The sequence below is a fragment of the Hippoglossus hippoglossus genome, chromosome 16 (assembly GCF_009819705.1).
Source record: "Hippoglossus hippoglossus isolate fHipHip1 chromosome 16, fHipHip1.pri, whole genome shotgun sequence".
In the NCBI taxonomy this organism is placed as follows: Eukaryota; Metazoa; Chordata; class Actinopteri; order Pleuronectiformes; family Pleuronectidae; genus Hippoglossus; species Hippoglossus hippoglossus.
The window spans coordinates 26,233,462-26,253,319 of record NC_047166.1 but is presented as its reverse complement, the minus strand read 5'-3'; the positions used below and the strand labels follow the sequence as shown (position 1 = coordinate 26,253,319).

Sequence of the window (19,858 nt, the reverse complement as noted above, 5' to 3'; positions counted from 1 at the left end):
TGGTGGCTGGCTTTTAACTCAGCCTTCCAGTTTTGCTATTTTTGAACAACAATGCACAATCTTGATTTCCAACAGGATCAGGCTCCACATCTTACGAGCTAGCTCTGAGAAAACATAAATCGGCCAATACAGCTTGTTTTTGCTGCCCCAAATCTGCTGTTGCAGGTTTAATGAAGTCTTGGAACAAACACATGAATATGCACATTCTGTATTTGTCTTTGTTAAGGCAGCTTTGGAACTTGAATGTGAAGATGAGAGAAATCGCACAGAAGCTAAGCACACCGTTAGTCCTTTTTTACTTTTTACTTGCGTGTTTAGGCTTGTACAGCAGCTGCTAAACCTCTATCTGATGTCTCAAAGGCACACATTGATATATTAATACAGACTGAAGAAAAAACAGAATGGAGACTTCTTATGTAGACCTCATTACAAATATTAATGCAGAGGTGAAGCAGAGATACTGTATACAGACAGGCAGGTAGACGGAGTCAAACAGTTCCTGACAGACATGTATTTTTAATCTCATGTTCTAAAAGTTGTATGCACTATGACACCCTTAAACCACACACTCATTACCTCACCAGCTTCACATTGACACCCCTACACCAAGGCCAGACAGATTGTCAGAAGTGGTGGCATCGCTTGCTACTAGGTTGTGTTGGGAGAGCTAAGAGGAGTTGAGCTTTACTGAGAGGCTTTGGCTTCACACCCTGGCTGGCCAAGAGTCCACGGGGATGCCCTGAATTAGCACAAGGCTTTCCCACTGTGTGAGAATTCTATGGTGGCTGAAATGCCTGTCGCTGTCAGACAAGCATGAAACCCTGGGTATTCAGTTGACAATACAGGGATTTTTAGGCACCGTAAATGGTTGTTATTTCAATCCTATAGCATGAATTTCTAGTAACATTTATTTAAGTGGGATTTTTTGTTTCAAGCATGAGCAATTAAAAAAAAACTTGTGCAGACTGCATTCACTCATATAAATGAATTACTTTTGTTCTAAACCCTTTGAGAGACTTATTATTTGGAAGTGAGGGTTATATCACAGAGGTTGCTATAATAACACTTCTGGAAATCTTCTGCCCTCTGTCATAAAACAGAACTAATGAAATTCTGCCAGAACACAATATCATGGATATTAAACTCCCTCTGCAGAATTAGGCCTTTCTGTTTTTACTTACGTTTGTACAGTTTGTTATATTAAAGCCACATTTATGACCATAATTAACATATTACATCCATAAACCTGTCAATGGAGGTGAATATACATATGTAAATGCACACATCCACACACATGCACACGAGTTGAGCCCACATTCTCTTTATATAATGTTCCAGTTTGCCACCCAGTGCACAGTAGAGGAGAGGTGGGATGAAAGCTTCGCAGAGCGACAGTTACATGAGAGAGTAATGGTAATGAGTGGGCTGGAAACTGTGACAGCTGGTCTGCCACAAGTAGGGGAGCGCAAGAGAAGCTGTAAATAAGAGGAGGGGTTACATGTGGGAGCGAACATGGTAGGACGACAGCTCGTTGGAGCCGCAGCCCAGTTTTATTGAGCAGATGAGCGAATCAGTGATGAAGCGTGTCTCGTCCAGACACCTACTCTGCCTGGGCTGGCGTCCTAGGAGATTGGCAATGCATTGTTATGTCTTTCTCTGTTTTTCTCCCTGTGTTATGTTGTTTTTAATACCTGCTGCCATTTCTGTATCCATCCCTGAGGTTTTTGTATTGGAGCAGTGAAAGACTTTACCGGCCATTCCTAAGTGACAAGAAGACCATTGCCATACAGTTAGTATGATAATGTATACATTTTACCCCAGATAAATGTAGTGTATTCCGCACATCCTGGAAAGCAGGGCCATTTAGTGTGTGTCACCTGTACTTCAAGGATAATCACAGACCTCAGTAATGAAGAAAAGATTCTGTGTCTGCTCCTGTTTTCAAGTTGAAATTAAAGATTTGAACTGTTTTTCTCAGCACACACACACCAAAAGGTTTATTCCTCTCGAATTTTGTTCACAATCTTTTTTTAATCCATGTTGATGAGCTTTCCTTTTTTGTCAAGACCTGATCTGTGTGGAATATTAAGATGCTAATTACTTAGGATGATTATTGCTCACTTGATTATTGATCTAAAAGTCCGATCTTCTCGAACGTCAAAAGACCACAAACACCGTTAGACATAAGGGAGCATGCAGCCAGCGTGCTGATTGCTAGAACGTCAACCAGAGCAGTGTCTGCAAAACTGAATATCTATCAGTCAACTGTCAGCCATCAAAGGAGTTTCCAAGTGTTTGGCAGCACTAGTACAAATCATCTGCATGTCCACCAACCACATGTCACCAAGCAACACAAGATTCATACTGATTTGTGAAAATCGGACCACTGACACCAAATGTTGTTTAGCTGTCTGTACGAGAGTGTGGATACCTGACGCAAGCATATCAGGATGTGATAATATTGGAGTTCGGTCACGTTAGCTGGGGTGTCTACTTGATTCACGTTGCTGTAATCGAGGAAAACATTGGACTTGCTTAGTTTTATCTTGGGCTTGAACAGATTCAAACAGAAAGATGTACATGTGCTCCTGATGAAAACTTCCTGGGCAAGTTTTGTCTGTAGATTTGTTCTTTGAAAATTAAATGCACTGTAAAGTTTCTAATTTGAAATCCTGCATTTAGATACTGTCAGTATATTATTTTTTAAGAAAACAAATACAAAAGTTAATCTGTTGACAAGCTTAGCAATAAGTGAATAGTAAATAGTAAATATCTGTCAATAACAGTAGGGCTGGGGCGACGCGTCGACATCATCGATTATGTAAATACGTATATTTGCGAAACGTACGTCTACGCGTTGTATGAAAGGTGGCTGCGCACAGTCAAAGCATGGACTCACCTGAAGAGCAAGCTGAAGCGAAAAAAAAATCGCCCACGATCATCTAGCATAGGTCACCAATAGTCCGGACCGGACCCAGGGAGCCGTTCTATACGGACCCAGACACTGTTATTAGATTGTGATGGAGCGTTTTGATTTCTTGCATTTACGGTAGTTTTATTTGAACCTGCGCAGCTTTTTCCGTCTTTACGGTAGTAAATCCTGGCAGCACACAGTAGAGTTCACTATTATTGTTAGGTTAATCTATTAATCGAAATAATTGTTAGATTAATCGCTAAAAAAAATTATCGATAGGTGCAGCCCTAGTGATCAGTGAGTGCTGCTATAAGTTGCACTGGTGATTTGCTTTTGGGCTGAACATTTTCATATCAATTTTCATGTATTTGTAATTTTCATACAATTGGGATCCTTGTGCTGCACCACAATATGATGGTGGAATGACAAATGGTATTCTATTCAATATGAATAGCACATGGAAAATCTCTGTCTCACTCACACTGACCACGAGCATAGCTGACAATTGCAAAATCATGTCTAAGTTTTTGGATTTCATAATTAGCTTGTTGAGCTGTGGGGTTTGGTCATTCATAAGGATCTTTTATCCTTTTGAATAATGGAAATGGAGCCCAAAGGTTTGCAGCTAATAAAATGTTAATCCCTTGAATTAATGCTTCGTCCTGCTCATTTGACATTGCTGCTAATGTTTTTGATGTTTTGCACACACAATGGGGGCTTTTGCTCTCTAGGAGTTGAGTGTTCTTGTTTTTACACCTGATTCTAGCTGCTTTTTTCTACCTACTGTATGCGTGGAACAAGTTGCCATGGCACCAGTGAAAAGGCTGAGGTCTCCCTCTTGTCACATTTTGTTCAAAGACAACCTTATTTCCAAACCCTCTGTGTCTCTCTATCTCTCTGTATCTCAGTACTCTCAGTATCTCAGTGACCATGTGTCTCCACAGGGGAGCTGACCACTCCCTCAGAGTCAAAAACCACATCGTCTTTAAAAAAACACACACCCACACTGGTGTGGTGGTTAAAATATTGCTTTTATTACAAGAAACAAGATCCCAGAGGTCTTGCAATTTGTTGAATAGAAATAAACACTTTATATTGAATCAAAATATAATAAATCCTGATACTGTCAACAAATACATTTTTTAAATAAATAATAATAAATAAATGTTTAAAGTATTAAAAAAGGAAAATGAAAGTAAGTTCCAGCATGATCTTTTTCCTTTTTTTATGCAAAAGCAGGCGAATGTTTGTGATTTATTGCCCTTAATGTGCTGTACGGGCTTCAGCTGTTGAGCAGAATGTCTTCTTCTTCTACCTTCCTCTAGAGCACCGGCGGATCAGCCAAAACAGTGCAGCGCTTCCTACAACCTTTTGTAAATCATTTTTTATTTGATTTGTTTATTTATTTCGAACATTTAAAAAAGAAACATATGTAGAAAAAACAAAACAACAATGAATAATAAACAGCCCTACTCCTAATCAATATCAATACATCAATAATTCAATTCATAACATAAATGCACCCTCCTCCCCAGTGATCCTCCCCAGATTAAACCATTGGGCTTCATGTACCAACTACATTGCCCCCTATACAGTGTGAAAAATAAGAAACCATTAGCAACAGTATTACCCTTACCGTGCTTTACATTCGCCTTCCACATTACTTTACCTCGCAAAAATAATATCTTTGTACATCATTTTGAAGTGTGATGTTTTAACTATGTTGGATTTCATCAACTAGTGCATTCCACAAAATCACCCCACAAATTGGTATGCACATGCTTTTAAGAGTGGTGTGAAAACATAGTTGTTTAAAGTTTAATTTCCCTCTTAAGTTTTAACCCCCCCTCTCTGTCCATAAACATGATTTGTATGTTGCCAGGAAGTAAATAATTTCTTGCTTTTTACATGATTTGTGCTGTTTTGAGTTCGACCAGATCCCTGAATTTCAATGCATGTGACCTTAAAAATAGGTTGTTAGTGTGTTCTCGATTTCCAACGTTGTGTACAATCCTCATGACTCTTTTTTGCAGTATGAATAATGGTTGCAGGGTGCTTTTGTAGGTGTTTCCTCATACCTCTACAAAATAATTCAAATATGGTAATACCAGAGAACAGTACAGAGTATACAATGTTTTGTGTTCCAGTATGTGTCTGGCTTTGCCCAGAACTCCAATGCTCCTTGCCAACTTTGCTCGTATTTGATATGTGGTTACTTTGCAGCACATTTTGTTGGCTATCATCATACCCTGAAATGTATTTTTAGTCACTCTTTCAATGATGACATTATCTATAATGATTTGAACTTCTTGAATTGTTTTACGATTTCCAAACATCATAAGTTTTGTTCAAATTTAATGATAATTTGTTTGATAGTTTACCCTTTTCTGATGTGACCACTGCTATAAAGTTTCTTCAGAGCAGAAAATATTTGTATTGTCTGCAAATAAAACAAACTTCAATATTTTTGATACTTTGCATATATCGTTAATATATAATACAAACAATTTTGGCCCTAGTACTGAACCCTGTGGGACTTGACAAGTAATGTCCAAGCATGCAGATCTGCATTCACCCATCTGCTCAAACTGTCGGCGGTTCAGTAGCTTTTCAGCCAGTCCAAGACAACCTCTCTGATGCCATACCATCATAAACCCATTTTATTGATTAATACGGCATGATCTATGGTGTCAAATGCTTTTTTTAAATCAATAAATATTCCCAGTGCATATTTTTTATTATCTATACCATTGGTATATTTCCATTGGTTAGTTCCATTAGAGCCATATTGACTGTCCACTAACAGTTTGTGTTAAAATAATCCAACCTTTCAATAAAACCTTCAATATTTTAGAGAACTGTGGAAGTAGCGATATAATAATTGGTAATGTTTAGTCACCAGATTTATATAAAGGAATAAATACTGCTTTTTCAGTTTTGAATGACAAGTTGCAGATATAGGTTAGTGGGTTTACAATTCCATCAATGATTTTCTTTACTAGAGTCATATCATTTTCATTACAGTCAGTAGACGTTTTACTTTTACACTTGCTTAAAATATTCATGATTTGTTTTTCTTCTACTGCTCTTAAGAAAATAGAGCTTGGATTTCTATCTACATGATCATTAACAGTCTCCACCCTTCTAGTGGTGGCTCATTGATTTTATCAGCCAGTTTAGGTCCCTTACTGACAAAAAAGTTGTTAAACCCACGACCCATACCATTCATATTTTTCATTATCAATAATAATCAATGATAAACTAAATATCCTTTTCTTATAATACTATTTAATATATTCCATATGCCCTTAATATTACTTTGGTTATTTTGTAATGTTGAATTTGATTAAAGCCTACTTCAAAGATCCGCGAGCAGGTCCAGCAACTGAAGTAGGATGTCAGCAGCAGCTTTAAGAACATCGATCAGGATGGAAATAGAGACCAAAAGAAGCAACTTAATAGGCAAAGCAGCACGAGGAGGTTGTGGGCCTCGGGAGAGTAGAACCCTGTGGAACAAGGCAACTCCTTCAGAGTGGCGAAAATTGGTAGTCCTGGAAATCCAGCATCAGGAAGAACCAGCAAGATGTGCAAAGGCTGTCACTCAAGCAAAACAGGGGCAGTGGATGAAATGGGAGAGCATAGAGAAAACGAAGATCAGCTGGAAGGACCTGTGGGGTATGGAAGCAAGCAGGATACCTATGACATCCTTCCCTCACCCAAAAACCTTCACTAGTGGTTGAACGAAGATCCATCCTGCCCACTATGCTCAACTCCACCTACCCTCGGGCACATCCTGCAGAAAAGGCTCTCCTGCAGAACGCTGCAGTTAATGGCTCTTGATACGGAGGAAAGATCCCAAATGGGCCCTAAGATGCACCCAGGTTTGATTAACCTGTGGTGGGCCTGCCTTAGAAGAGGGTGTCTTGTGATTAAACATGTCCCTAACATCTGCTGGTGGTCACTAACACCTGATAACATCAACTGGTGGTAGGCATTAATTAGTGCGTTAGAACATACAAGGGATATTCAGTGTTTAGTTTAAATAGGCATAGAGGTAATGGTGTCTGATCTACTGAGCGGGCCACATGGCTTCATAGTACTGCCATACAAGCCAGTAGCCAGTCCGATTTACCTTTAGCCTCAGTGTACCCTCAAGTTTGGCTTGTATCGTTGATTACATGGCCAAAACAATCCAGTCCTTACTACTTTATTATCTTCCATGTCCTTCTCAATATCACGGTCATAAATTGTAAACACCGGCAAATGGTCACTATGTCATTTATAAATAGCACGCTAACTGTATTTTTGTCCATATTATTTATAAATATATTGTCTAAAAGTAGCACAGTGTGATGTTATCCTGCTTGGCTTAGTGATTGTTGGATATTGGCTCATGCTGTACATTGTGTCTGTATTATCATCAGTCATTTTGTGTTTGTCATTGGATTTGGTTGCAACACTGTTTACCCCTGAGACTCTAAAAGTGTTTTGTGGAATCAAACACATACCCCACCCCTCCATCAGCATAGTGGTGAGTCGATAATGAGTGAACCTTCATTTATGGGTAAACTATCCCTTTAAGTAGCTTATTAGGGCTATGGCTTGTACACAATCATCTTTACTAGAGGCTAGGGCAGGGGTCGGCAACCTTTACTAACAAAAGAGCCATTTTGACCTCTTTTCCACCAAATAAAATTTGGCTGGAACCGCAAAACATATTTGATAACACAGCTTATAAGGTTTTATATATAGTTATACTCAGTGTTGTGCCACTTCATACTTAAAATTAACTAAATTCAAAGTTCAGTTCATGCAGATGAAAATGAACTAGATCACGTTCATAGTAAAAAAAAAAACTCGGGAATCGGGAACTTAGTTTTCAACTAAGTTCCTGATTCCAAAAATGAACTGGTTCACGTTCATTTGTTCTATTTTTTATCAGGATGATTTAGGTCACAAAGTTACAATCATGTGTTTAGTTATTAATCAATGGTGTCGATCATGTCTGCGTGTCGCTCCGCTCACTTTAACACTAACACAAATAACTGAGATTGAAAAGTGGTGTCACACATGTAGAAAACACCAACAAAGATGTTAATAGAGTTTGTGGTTATAAGAACCGACGCAGGCGTCCATTTGTTGTGAACAAAATCACATGATCCCTGCAGCAGAATTAATATGTGACATCCTGCCTCCGCCTGCTACACCACCACTCACCTGAATCCTGTGGAGAATCTGTTGCCGTTGTGAACTCGTCTGAGCAGAGAACCCCCTGCAGCGTGTTGCGTGTGTTGATATGCAAACTGTGGAGAAAGTCTTGACCCAATTCTCCGGACATCCTCCACAGGACATGCCATAAAAACAGCTTCATATACTCCTCACATTCTATCTAGTTTACTGCTCAGTTCATTGGTCAATATTAATTACTATTATTATAAATGGTCATTCTTCAGACAATCGCCAATGTTACTCTCCTTAATAGAAAAGCACTAAATCAATAATATTCCAGAATCTGTCCAAGACAGAAAGAGAGTATGCTTTCATCAGCATTTATCCCTAGGTGCCATAGTATTAGCATGGCTGTAAGCACTTAGCCTTGTTTAACTATTTGAAACATTTTCCCTTGTTTTCCACAGATCCGACTGTGCTGTCTGATCGGCAGAAATTACACTGTGAGAGACGAAGACGCTAAAGGTTTGCACAAAAAAGATTTAAATCAGATTTTTATCATTATTCTGTAATTTGATCTTCAGACAATCATCCTGGATAGACGGCCTTATTGTGGGTTTTTTTATTTTGTGGATGCAAAAATCATTGGGGCAGTCAGGAGGGACACACTGCTCATTGGTTGTGTTGGTTCAAAGACTTTTGTATGACATGAAGGACATTGTGACATACGAAAGCATGAGAAGAGTATACTGAATGAATGTGAGACTTTATTTTCTTACCCCAGATCACTATGTGGATCTGCCTAGGGCTGCTGCACACTAGAGGAGTTTCAACTCTTGACCGGTTTTTCAAAAAGTGGGAGACCACAGACAATAATAAACTTTATTTATATAGCTGTTTTCAAAACAAATTCAAAAAGGGCTTTGCAAAGTTAAAACAAGATCAAATATGTAAATACATATATAAATACATATTTTTAGATAATGAGATTTTGTTCTGGTAAGGGGAAAAAGATTTGACTAAATGGGGAAAAACATGAATTTATAGGGATAAATATGTCATACGTCCACAAAGTTACTAGCACTATAGGTGATCAGTGACAAATTTAAAACAATGTATTGGAGAAACACTGTAAAGAATGCTGTAGTTTTGAAGAACGAAAAACTCAATTATAAAATAATGTTTGCAGAGATTTTTTTCAGCCTTTTAAAATATTATGCAAGGCTTCAAAACATAGTTTTCTATCTTTTTAAAATTTCAGAATGATAAATATCCCATAAGTTTAAATGTGGCATGTTGAATATATCTTTGTAACTTGTTGGTGATGAAATTATAGTATCATAATCATAATCAAAACTGCTCTCTCCTGTCATAGTCCTTGTGTATTTTGTTTAGGCTAAGCTGGTAAATGTTTGGTGGTCTAGCTGCATCGTGCATAGATCCTCTTGTTTCTGGTACTGTTGTTTCCCATGACTCTGAGATGAGCCAGACGAAGCCCAGTGTGATTTCCACACAGTTCCCAGGCCCTCAAATGCCTCCAAACACAGGCCATTACACAAAGTCACACATACACACACACTTTTGGTTTGATATGCTAACTTTAACTTGCCACACACACACACACACACACACACACACACACACACACACACACACACACACACACACACACACACACACACACACACTGGCCTGAGGGGGCTCTCAGACTAAGGGACAGCTGCAGCTTGTCCAGTTAAGAGGCCCACTGCTTTTCAACAAGGGCCGACTGCAAGTGTCAGGTCGCTTGCTGTCAGTGAAACCTCTGAACTTTTTTAAGGACAACCACAAACAGTCTCATTGAAATTAAGCTATTTCATTCAATTTGATACTTAAACTCTAGAACAGGGGTAATAATTAGCTGGCAACTTTTAAGCTAAATATTGTTCCATATAACTTTCTGTTTGATCACAATAAGCAGTTGATTACTATAAACGAATTACATAGCTTCTCTATGAGTCCCGGAACTTGAGGGAAACGTAACGGCACACGCACACTGACTCCAATGCCCACTTCTCTCTCTCTCTCTCTCTCTCTCTCTCGCTCTCGCTCTCTCTCGCTCTCGCTCTCTCTCTCTCTCTCTGCGATATATCGAATATACTCAATGTATCGTGGCTTGTACTACGTGCGATGTATAAGATGACTATATCGTATTGTCACGTGAATGTTTGAAGCCCTCAGCATGAAATTCGCTTTTCTCTTCTCATGCCCCTCTCACAGCAGACAGCTTACTCCCTGTCCATCCAGAAAACTCTCCTGCGCTCATGCGTATTTTTGTATCAGGAGAGGAGGGAAGAGACTCAGAGAGCATGGAGAGAGCGAAAGAAGGTGAAGAGTTTTGGCTAGTTTACGAGAGTTCAGAGTTATTGATAGTTTGTTCATATTCTTGGTGAATGCTGAACCGAACAAATCAGTTTACAAATGATGAACATGAGCGGCGTTCACTCCAGCGAGAGTGGGCACTTTTGTGTGTGTGTGTGTGTGTGTGTGTGTGTGTGTGTGTGTGTGTGTGTGTGTGTGTGTGTGTGTGTGTGTGTGTGTGTGTGTGTGTGTGTGTGTGTGTGTGTGTGTGTGTGTGTGTGTGTGTGTGTGTGTGTCTGTGCTTGGAGTGAAAACACAGAGTTTCCTCTATGATCAACAGCTGCTCAATGATCAGAAGGCATGCCCCACATCTTATCTGAAGTCTCTCCATGTTCTGCAGAATAATACACATGTTAGAAAATATTTAACACAGCACTAATTAACCTTAGCATACACTCTAACTTCAGCTACAATTTATTACTGCTCTGAAATGTAATCTGGACATATTTCTCATATTATTTTAACATTCAGCTATGAACTTAACTCGGATGATGGAAGCTAACTGTGTTAATAGCTAGTTCTCACAACGCAGTCAGGAGCTCGATGTTGTCAGTATCTGGTGTAATTGGGCGTGTTTACACTCCTGTGGTTCAGAGGTCAGCGTTTAGACCGACCCCTCCAGCTCCTCCTTTTTAACCAAATATGGACATTTCTGGCTTCAAACTGCCAAGATGGTGCTGATCAAATTAAAAACTCTCGGCTTCAAAACGGCAGTTCACAAACCAATGGGTGACGTCACGGTAGGTTGCCACTTGGGTAGGCTTAATTTGGAGCAGGATCTTTGATGAGGTCAGTAGATGGACTTGTGAATGCTGGGAATCATCTGATTGGTTTAACAGAGAAAGAGAGTGAATGGAGAAGAGTTAAGTTACTCTTCCTGATTCAAATCTCCAGTTGTCCAAAGTGAGAAAAAACTGTGACTCACAGGAAGCGCCTGGCTGCTGCTTACTCCATGAATCTGGTAATATCTGACATTTGATAGGCTGGCTGCATCTGTCCATCCTTTCCATGCCAGTAGACAGTCATTAGTATGCAGGGACAACTGCTCTGTTTCTGTGTAAATATTACTGATATGTGTGCGGAGTCAATGCGTGTATCAGTATAGTGAGCATGACTAATAGGGAGGAGGTGATGTGTCTTTTTCCCGCTCCTGGTTCTCAACCTGCTCTCTGATAAGAGAGAGACTGAGACAGTGGGCTCTGGCTAATCCTCGCCCTGCATCCAGCCTGCTGTCTGCCATGAAAAACAATAGATGGGACAGACTGGTCATCAGGCTATTCTTCTGGCTTCTGTTTATAGCTCCTGAATCACCAAGGATGGAGTGGGTTGCAATGCTGTTGAGAAACTCTTGTGACACTGTAGATTGTATAACAGCTACAAATTGGATTGAATAAAACTTTCTGTAAATAATTTTCTTCTCGCCTCTGTGGATTGTAAAGAAATATAGACACATCAAAGGTTGAGTCATACACACTAATGTAATTACAAGGACTACCAGGAGAGAAGAGTCGTCGTGGTGCGTAGACACTCCTGAGAAGAAAGACTATGTTGATTGTTCAAGAGCCCATTAAGATTCATTTTATTTGTTTAGTTTTGTTAGAAAATGTGTTTTTAACTCATTCAGATGTGCCTGCATCTTAGATTGTTTGAAAACAGGAAACACATTTCACAGAGCCGCTAGCATGACTGTAGACTGTAGTTGTAACTAGGCTGTTTTGTATGACAAATATTCTCAGTCCAATTACCAAATCAGATGTTTTGTAATGTACAGGAGCAGCCACGCCTAAGTCACAGTTATCCCTGACAGATTTGTCATTGCAAGGCACTTTTCTGTTTTGTGCTAGAGGTGCGGTGACTCAGTGCAGTCTTCTCCTAAACAACAGGTGTGGCCACTGAGGCAAAGAAGAAGAAGAAACACAACACAGTTTTGGCACCGGCCTGTTTCCTCCAGGAGCATTGCTTTAGGCTTGTGTGCGCTTTGCTTCGATTTATACTCACAGAGGTATTTCCATAGTTTCCTGCAGAATGCCTAGTCTTTACCAACAGTCTCTGCAATCTCCCTCCAAGAGCCATCTGGAGGGAGCATAGGAGCAGAGAGATCTCTGTAGAGACAGACCTGTTGGCAAACTCTTGCCTCCAGCTCATCCATGTTAGCAGCGCCGCCCGCAGCAAGATCAAAAAGTGGGCAGGTGCATGAGAGGTGCATTTTTGGCAACCGACGCAGTGCGCAAGGACAGGAACTGTACGCAAGCACTAAGCTTAAGTGTTGTTGCCAAGATGGCAGGAGTGAGGTTAGCCCTAGAAATGTGAATATCTATGACTGAGCGACCGACTGAGTTTTACACCATTGGCCAGCTGAATGCCATGTGACGGAGTAAAGTTGAACCATTGTTTGCAATGGAGCAAATAGACTTAAATGAGCCTCTAACTTTCTCTCTGGTTGAACATTGAAGACATAAATGTAGCCCAAACAACAGCTATTGTATTTAACTGATGTATATGGTGATTTCCTCAGAACACACCGTGGTTATTATCTCAGAAATTGTATCTGGCCCAATAAGCAGCTTGGATGGAAGTAATTGGTAGTTACATCCTATCTTAAAGGACTGTGTTTCACTCACTGTTTCATACTTGCTCTCAGTTAAAGAAAACATGTAACTGAGAGCAGCTCCATTATGAATACAGCTGTATGAATGAGCATAGAGAGGGGAGAAACAAACAGATAAAGGACAAAAACCTGCTGCATGACAATACAATACAACGTTATTATAAATATGCTAATTAACATATTATGGCATAGTGACTTATCAAGCAGCTTTAGCTACTTTCCACTTGGGTTGGGCAATCTCATCTTAATTGGCATTTTACAATGTATGCAGTGAAACATTGCGATGGATGATGCCAAGGAGGGGCGTAGACATCGTGAAAAAGGTTTAATAACAACAATATAACGAAGACCATTTGTTTAAGACGGGAATACTGTAGCAGAGAGTTCGCTCACTTCCTTCTGTAGGTATGTTTTAATCATCAGTTTTGCAATACAAAGACTCAACCCCTAAGAGGCAGACGCAAACCAGCAGGATTTTAAAATGATTTATTATGTAAAAATCAGGTGTAAGGAGCTACTATAGGCTAATAATTAGAATATACAGATTTTTCATTTCATAGCTCTCACACCCAGGCCACACTGGCTGCAGAACGGCCGCGGAATCGCCACGTGATGCCTTGCTTTTCATTTCCCGCCCATGTTAACAGATTAGAGTGACCACACTGCCTGCGGTTCTGCCACGGTTCAGCTGTAGTTCAGCCACAGAAGCAACGCTGCTCTTCTCGAGATTTGAGGTCTCGCAGATTTTCTGCGTACCATGCAAGGTTCACAGCAGAATTGGCTGTGAAAATAATCTTTCAGCACAGTTTCAGTATTTTTCTGTTTCAAAAACATGATTGTTTGCAACACTTCCTGTACCCGTTTAAAAAAAAATTCATAATACTAGCAGCAGACACGTGCCAGTGTGAACAACATAAAACCAAGACATGCAGAAGAACCGTGGCATAGCCATTCCATGGTGAAACTGCAGCCAGTGTCCCCCGGGTGTTAAAGTAGCCTAGCCTACATATTCATCAGTTCTACAGCTCAAGTTGATCTGTCGGGAAATCCCACAAACAAGTAATAAATATATTTTTCTAAGTTATAGTAGACACTGAAATTGTAGTCTGCGCGGGTAGGCTGCACCCCTATGTCAGTGTCGAACGAGAGGGCTTGGGCATCACGGTGTTGGCTCAACGATTGCTCAACCCTTTCCACCGAGAGTAGTTGTTTACAGCTTTTCCAAAACAGATTTCATCTTCAATTTCACAAACTGACCACAGTGGGTTCTTGCGTTGTCTTGTTTTGAGTTCTATCTCCACCTGTTAATAGTACTATATTTCTTCTGCTGAAATGAGATTTCATGATGGTATCCTTGTCTTTTTCACCTCCTTTAAGACTACTCTGTCAGAGCACCCAAACTAAAAAATCCTTGATACAAAATCTTGCGGTCATCACTTTCAGCATGAAAGAAAAAATATTTGTAACTGCCCAGAGCTCTGACAACTTGAAGTTTTTCCTTTTAGTGCAGCAGTGTGTCTAGTCAGCGTGGTTGAACAAGGGTGATGGAAAGCAAGTATGAAGCAAGAGACGGAGGAGGATGGCCGGCAATGTACGTTTCTTTCTGAATTCAAAAAAATCTTTTATTTCTAAGTTTAAGTTTAGATTTGCCAAAGCAGGTTATGTAAGGGTGTAAAAGCGTAGCATTTAAGTAAACAAAAGTGTTTGAATGATGAATGATTTTCTTCATCTTTTCCCCTCATGGTATTATCTCAGTGTGTCATTACAGATAACATATCCTCTACTGATCAGAATAAAGATAATTTTCCTCTCTGTGGGCAGACATTATTTTGGCTGATGACTGCAGTTACAGTTCTCTTCCTAGATTTGGATCAGAAGACATAATTCACATAATATCTGAGTGAGAAAGACAAAAAAATATACGAAGAGATGCACTCTTAATTTAAGTTTTACTAAATTTATTCACAGTTTTAATACAGCAGCATCAGCTTAAATGCATATTGTGCCATTTCCCATCAGCAATTATTTAAATACCTCTTCTAATGTTGATTCAGTGCATCTCTTTAGAGTGTGCACCTCTTTTATTGTTACAGATTGAGTAAATTAAATGTCATTTTGAATATTCAATGATTTTGATTAATAGGTAAATGTACATCATATTCTGTTTTTTACACATTACATCCCACAATACATCCCACCCCTCCCAGCAGCCCTCTCATCTAAGCTACGCTCTCAAAACATGAATGCACACTGCCTGACAACTGGTTAAAAGCCGACTTTTCTGTGACTATCTCCCTCACTGGCTTTCGTCTATGCTGTAGCGATGTATGTCTGCCCAGCTAAAGATTCCATTCATGTGCAGTAAGTGATGCCAAAACCACTGTGTGAAACCATTTTTACACTAAGCAGATAACCCTGAGGCAGAATCACACACACACAAACACATGCAAGTGCTAGATCTACGTATTGAACAGTTAACTTAAATCTGCCAGGTAATGACGGATAGGTATGCAAGCAGTTCGGGTTAGGGTTTCACATTTGGCACAAACATTCACTTAGAATCAAGGATTATCTCACTTGATTTTGGTAGCCAAGGGTTAAAGGTCAAGGTCACAGTGGCCTTACAAAGTATGTCTTAAGATCAGCTTGAGAGAATGTCATCAAATTTTGGCACACAAACATTGGACTCAAGGATGACCTGAATAGACTTGGGTGGCCAAAAGTCAAAGGTCAAGTTCACTGTGACCTCACAAAGCAAATGTGAATGCAATATCTCTGAAACACCTTGAGGAAATTCTTTAACATTTGGCACAAACATTCACTTGAGCTTGGATTTCATCTAAGTAGCCAAAGGCCGAAGGTCAAGGTCACGGTGGCCTCACAAAGTATGTTTATGTTTTTCTTGAACATGATATCTAAAGATCAATTTATGGGAATGTCTTCAAATTTGGTAAAAACTTTCACTTGGACTCAAAGATGAACTGATTCGATTTTGGTACCTGGAGGTCACAGGTCAGGGTCACAGTGACCTCATGTTACTATAAATGTGATATATTAGGACTGCCCGTAGGGAATATCTTTACCACTGGCACTATTCACTTGGAGTCACTGATAAATTGATTAGATTTCAGTAGTCAGGGTCACGGTGGCTCCAAAAACATGTTTTTTGCCTCTTGAATTTGATATCTCTAGAGTGCTTGAGGGAATTTCTTCAACTTTTGATGAGTTGTCACTTGGACTTTTACATTACATTACATTTCATTTAGCTGACGCTTTTATCCAAAGCGACTTACAATAAGTGCATTCAACCATGAGGGTACAAACCCAGAACAACAAGAATCAAGAAAGTACAATTTCTTCAAAAAAGCTAAACTACAAAGTGCTATAAGTAAGTGACATATAAGTGCTACTAAACTGTTAGTTTCAAATTTTATTCTAGGTATAGTCGGAAAAGGTGTGTTTTTAGTTTGCGGCGGAAGATGTGTAAACTTTCTGCTTTCTGCATGTCCATGGGGAGCTCATTCCACCATTTAGGAGCCAGGACAGCTAACAGTCGTGATTTAGATGAGTGTTTAGCTCGCAGTGAGGGAGCAACAAGCCGATTGGCCGAAGCAGAGCGGAGTGAACGGGCTGGGGTGTAACGTTTGACCATGTCCTGGATGTAGACTGGACCTGATCCGTTCGCAGCACGGTACGCAAGTACTAATGTTTTGAAACGGATGCGGGCAGCCACCAGTAACCAGTGAAGGGAGCGGAGGAGCGGAGTAGACTTAAAGATAAAGTGATTATGTTTTAGTTTTCAAAGTAGGTAGGTACTGTATATACACTCCCCGGCCACTTTATTAGGTACACCTTGCTAGTACCGGGTTGGACCCCCTTTTGCCTTCAGAACTGCCTTAATTCTTCGTAGCATGGATTCAACAAGGCGTGGTGTTTAAACGATGCTCAATTGGTACTAAGGGGCCCAAAGTGTGCCAAGAAAATATCCCCCACACCATTACACCACCACCACCAGCCTGAACCGTTGATACAAGGCAGGATGGATCCATGCTTTCATGTTGTTTACGCCAAATTCTGACTCCACCATCTGAATGTCGCAGCTGAAATCGAGACTCATCAGACCAGGCAACGTTTTTCCAATCTTCTATTGTCCTATTTTGGTGAGCCTGTGCGAATCGTAGCCTCAGTTTCCTGTTCTTAGCTGACAGGAGTGGCACCCGGTGTGGTCTTCTGCTGCTGTAGCCCATCTGCTTCAAGGTTCGACGTGTTGTGCGTTCAGAGATAGTATTCTGCATACCTTGGTTGTAACGAGTGGTTATTTGAGTTACTGTTGCCTTTCTATCATCTCGAACCACTCTGCCCATTCTCCTCTGACCTCTGACATCAACAAGGCATTTTCATCCACACAACTGCCACTCACTGGATATTTTCTCTTTTTGGGACCATTCTCTTTAAACCCTAGAGGTGCGTGAAAATCCCAGTAGATCAGCAGTTTTTGAAATACTCAGACCAGCCCGTCTGGCACCAACAACCATGCCACGTTCAAAGTCACTTAAATCCCCTTTCTGCCCCATTCTGATGCTCAGTTTGAACTTCAGAAAGTCGTCTTCACCACATCTAGATGCCTAAATGCATTGAGTTGCTGCCATGTGATTGGCTGATTAGCTATTTGTGTTAACAAGCAATTGAACAGGTGTGCCTAATAAAGTGGCCGGTGAGTGTGTGTGTGTATATATATATATATATATACACACTACCGTTCAAAAGTTTGGGGTCACTTAGAAATTTCCTTATTTTTCAAAGAAAAGCACTGTTTTTTTCAATGAAGATAACATTAAATTAATCAGAAATACACTTTATACATTGTTAATGTGGTAAATGACTATTCTAGGTGGAAACGTCCGGTTTTTAATGAAATATCTACATAGGTGTATAGAGGCCCATTTCCAGCAACTATCACTCCAGTGTTCTAATGGTACATTGTGTTTGCTAATCGGCTTAGAAGACTAATGGATGATTAGAAAACCCTTGAAAACCCTTGTGCAATTATGTTAGCACAGCTGAAAACTGTTTTGCTGGTGAGAGAAGCTATAAAACTGGCCTTCCTTTGAGCTAGTTGAGTATCTGGAGCATCACATTTGTGGGTTCGATTATACTCTCAAAATGGCCAGAAAAAGAGAACTTTCATGTGAAACTCGCCAGTCTATTCTTGTTCTTAGAAATGAAGGCTATTCCATGCGAGAAATTGCGAAGAAACTAAAAATTTCCTACAACGGTGTGTACTACTCCCTTCAGAGAACAGCACAAATGGGCTCTAGCCAGAGTAGAAAGAGAAGTGGGAGGCCCCGGTGCACAACTCAGCAAGAAGACAAGTATATTAGAGTCTCTAGTTTGAGAAATAGACGCCTCACAGGTCCTCAACTGGCAGCTTCTTTAAATGGTACCCGCAAAACGCCAGTGTCAACGTCTACAGTGAAGAGGCGACTCCGGGATGCTGGCCTTCTAGGCAGAGTGGCAAAGAAAAAGCCATATCTGAGACTGGCCAATAAAAAGAAAAGATTGATATGGGCAAAAGAACACAGACATTGGACAGAGGAAGATTGGAAAAAAGTGTTATGGACAGACGAATCAAAGTTTGAGGTGTTTGGATCACACAGAAGAACATTTGTGAGACGCAGAACAGGTGAAAAGATGCTGGACGAGTGCCTGACGCCATCTGTCAAGCATGGTGGAGGTAATGTGATGGTCTGGGGCTGCTTTGGTGCTGGTAAAGTGGGAGATTTGTACAAGGTAAAAGGGATTTTAAATAAGGAAGGCTATCACTCCATTTTGCAACGCCATGCCATACCCTGTGGACAGCGCTTGATTGGAGCCAATTTCCTCCTACAACAGGACAATGACCCAAAGCACACCTCCAAATTATGCAAGAACTATTTAGGGAAGAAGCAGGCAGCTGGTATGCTGTCTGTAACGGAGTGGCCAGCGCAGTCACCAGATCTCAACCCCATTGAGCTGTTGTGGGAGCAGCTTGACCGTATGGTATGCAAGAAGTGCCCATCAAGCCAATCCAACTTGTGGGAGGTGCTTCAGGAAGCGTGGGGTGACATTTCTACAGATTACCTCAACAAATTAACAGCTAGAATGCCAAAGGTCTGCAATGCTGTAATTGCTGCAAATGGAGCATTCTTTGACGAAAGCAAAGTTTGAAGAACAAAATTAATATTTCAAATAAAAATCATTATTTCTAACCTTGTCAATGTCTTGACTATATTTTCTATTCATTTTGCAACTCATTTGATAAATAAAAGTGTGAGTTTTCATGGAAAACACAAAATTGTCTGGGTGACCCCAAACTTTTGAACGGTAGTGTGTATATATATATATATATATATATATATATATATATATATATATATATATATATATATATATATATATATATATATATATATATACATATATATATATATATATATATATATTAGGCCTGTCAAACGATTAACATTTTTAATCAGATTAATCACAGGGTAGCTTAATCACGATTAACTACCATTTCTAAATGCCCGAAAAATTCCCATTTTTGTATATTGTTGTGGTAACGGAAAGATATATACATTTAACATTTGTTTTTTTATTGATGACAAGTCCAAATGATAGTTATTAAGATTGAAAAATATAATCAAACTAAAACATACCACACCATAATTAGAAGAGAAAACATTTTTCCAGTTTTTCAGTCACTGGGTAAATTGAGAAAGGTATCCTAT

General features: G+C 39.8%; 1 protein-coding gene across 6 annotated transcripts in view; it reads left to right on the top strand.

The window, feature by feature from the left end:
* Nucleotides 1-19,858, top strand: part of LOC117776533 (neurocalcin-delta A) — a 71,649-nt gene that overhangs the window by 11,200 nt on the left and 40,591 nt on the right. For 4 of the 6 annotated variants that reach the window (XM_034610519.1, XM_034610516.1, XM_034610518.1 and 1 more), the window contains exon 3: nt 8,551-8,608. The exons of the other annotated variants lie outside the window; for them this stretch is intronic. The gene's annotated coding sequence lies outside the window, so the exon portion shown is untranslated. The remainder of the gene's footprint in view (nt 1-8,550; nt 8,609-19,858) is intronic. 6 annotated transcript variants of the gene reach the window in all.